The sequence below is a fragment of the Brassica oleracea genome, chromosome C1 (assembly GCF_000695525.1).
Source record: "Brassica oleracea var. oleracea cultivar TO1000 chromosome C1, BOL, whole genome shotgun sequence".
Classification (NCBI taxonomy): Eukaryota; Viridiplantae; Streptophyta; class Magnoliopsida; order Brassicales; family Brassicaceae; genus Brassica; species Brassica oleracea.
In genome coordinates, this window is record NC_027748.1 from 24,058,654 (window position 1) to 24,061,052 (window position 2,399).

Consider the following 2,399-nt stretch of genomic DNA (forward strand, 5'->3'; position numbering starts at 1 on the left):
TTCCCCGCCAAAATTGCAAAAACGCGTTTCACGCCAAAATCCCAAAAACGCGTTTTTCCGCAAAAACCGCAAAAATGTGTTTTCCCGCCAAAATTGCAAAATCACGTTTTTCCGCCAAAGCCGAAAATTTTCGTTTTCTCGCCAAAACCCAAAAAAAAAAGTATTTTCCCGCCAAAACGTGTTTTCCCACCAAAACCACAAAAACGTGTGTTCCCACTAAAATCGCAAAATCTCGTTTTTCCGCTAAAATCGAAAATTTCATTTTCCCACCAAAACCAAAAATCTCATTTTTCCCGCGAAAACCGCAAAAACGTGTTTCCTGCGAAAACCGCAAAACATATTTTCCCGCCAAAACCGCAAAAACACGTTTTCCCGCCAAAACCGCAAAAATGTGTTTTCCCGCCAAAACCGCAAAAACGCGGTTTCCCGCCAAAACCGCAAAAGCATGTTTTCCCGCCAAAATCGCAAAAATGTGTTTTCCTCCAAAAACGCAAAAAATGTGTTTTCCCGCCAAAAACGTGCTTTCCCGACAAAACCACAAAAACGTGTTTTCCCGCCAAAATCGCAAAAACGTGGTTCCCTCCATAACCGTAAAAACGTGTTTTCTCGCCAAAAACGTGTTTTTCCGACAAAACCACAAAAACTTGTTTTCTCGCCAAAACCAAAAATTTGTATTTTCCTGCCAAAATCGAAAAATATCGTTTTTCCGCTAGAACCGAAAAATCTTGTTTTCCACCAAAACATAAAAATGTGTTTTCTCGCTAAAACCGAAAAAACTTGTTTTCCCGCCCAAACCGCAAAAAGAAAACTCGTTAATTTTGAAATAATTCTAATGTAAATATATTAAACTAAATAATTAAATGTAATATAGCTAAAATTAATATTAAACATATGATTAAATCAACACAAGGATATTTTGGTAATTTCTTTACTAAACTCATTTGAATGGAAATGAAAATAATGAAACAAACATAAAATCAATTTAGATGATTCATCTAGATGAGCTATGTGGATGGACAAACAAACAATCACAAAAATCTGAATGGATCATTTGAATAGATCATACAAATGAATCATTTGGATAGAGATGACAAATGGTGAAACAAACAGCCCCTACGTTTTTATATTAAACCAACAAAACCAAAAACCAAAAACCAAAAACCAATTAAAAATCCAAACAACACGTTTCAATAGAGTGATTGAAACCTAGTCAATCATTAACGTAAGAGTTACCCCTGGAGCTACGCATCCAAGAGTAACAGTTTGGATTCTGAGCTTCAATCCTAGCCACTCCAAAATCAGCAAGCCGTAGACTCCTCTTCTAATCCAAAACATGTACTCTGGTTTCACATAACAATGAACGATTCTATCTAAATGCAAATAACCTAGCCTGTAAAAGATCAATCACAATTGTATATCACAAAGATTCCTTTATTTCTTAGAGATTCAAAAAAATGAAAAAAAGTGTTATGTTTCTGTAAAATTATCCGTTTGAAGCGGTAGTGGGAAGAAAGGCGAGGGAAGATGAGAAGGACAGCCTTTTCATAAATCAGGATCACATCAATCCTTATTAGCTTCTTCCTTTCTTCACATCTCTTGCTTCCCAAAAATGAAGTAGACGTGTGACCACTGTCTTCTGAAAACGACCGGATTTTAAATCTGCAGCAGGACATGAGAGGTCACCATTGTTGCAGGCTCTGTTTGCATTATTTATAGTGTATATATATATGAAGTTAGAATAAAGTAGATGAAGAGGAATTAAATGTAATGTAACGTAGAGGGATGAGGAGGGTTGTAGAAATTAATGGAGAACCTTAATTACCTGGCTTCAGTGTTGCGGCTGCGCTCTAACAGTCGGTGTGAATTAGGGTTTGGGAGAAGACGAAGATAGTGATCGTCACATTAGAGTAGCCAGGCCCAAATGAAAATAAACAAATTTGTATAAATCAAGCCCACGAAAAGAAACACGGAAACTTAGATTAAGAGGCGCTCTAGAAACAACACGTGTCACTCTCTCCTCTCCCTATGTAGTGACGTGGAGGGGAGTGAAGTTTTTCTTTATATTAATAAACTAGTGAAGTTCTTCTTTATATTAATAGACTACTGATTTTCTTTTTCTAATTTAAGTTGTTAAATTATTTATATTTAGGTTATGATATATATTTATATAAATGTTAAGACGCATGTCATAATTAAAATTTATTTTTAAATTTTAACACGTTAAATTAACATATTCTTTACTATTTAAATATTTTTTTGTAATTTTTTTGGCTATCTAGTTATCATATTTCGCAAAACTATCTGTTGAGTGTTGGAATAAATGTTTTAGATATTTAATTAAACTGCAGAGTATTTTCGGATCGACCACATGCTAAACAATCGATCGATCCGTAAAAAGA

The 2,399-nt window shown here is 34.8% G+C and overlaps 1 long non-coding RNA gene across 1 annotated transcript in view; it reads right to left on the reverse strand.

The window, feature by feature from the left end:
- The window catches only part of LOC106292718, a 3,165-nt gene extending 1,253 nt beyond the window's left edge, over positions 1–1,912 (reverse strand). The window contains exons 1-2 of the long non-coding RNA XR_001260227.1: positions 1,823–1,912; positions 1,234–1,697 (exon numbers count right to left, since the gene is read on the reverse strand). This is a non-coding gene — a long non-coding RNA (uncharacterized LOC106292718). The remainder of the gene's footprint in view (positions 1–1,233; positions 1,698–1,822) is intronic.
- Positions 1,913–2,399: the final 487 nt, after the last annotated feature.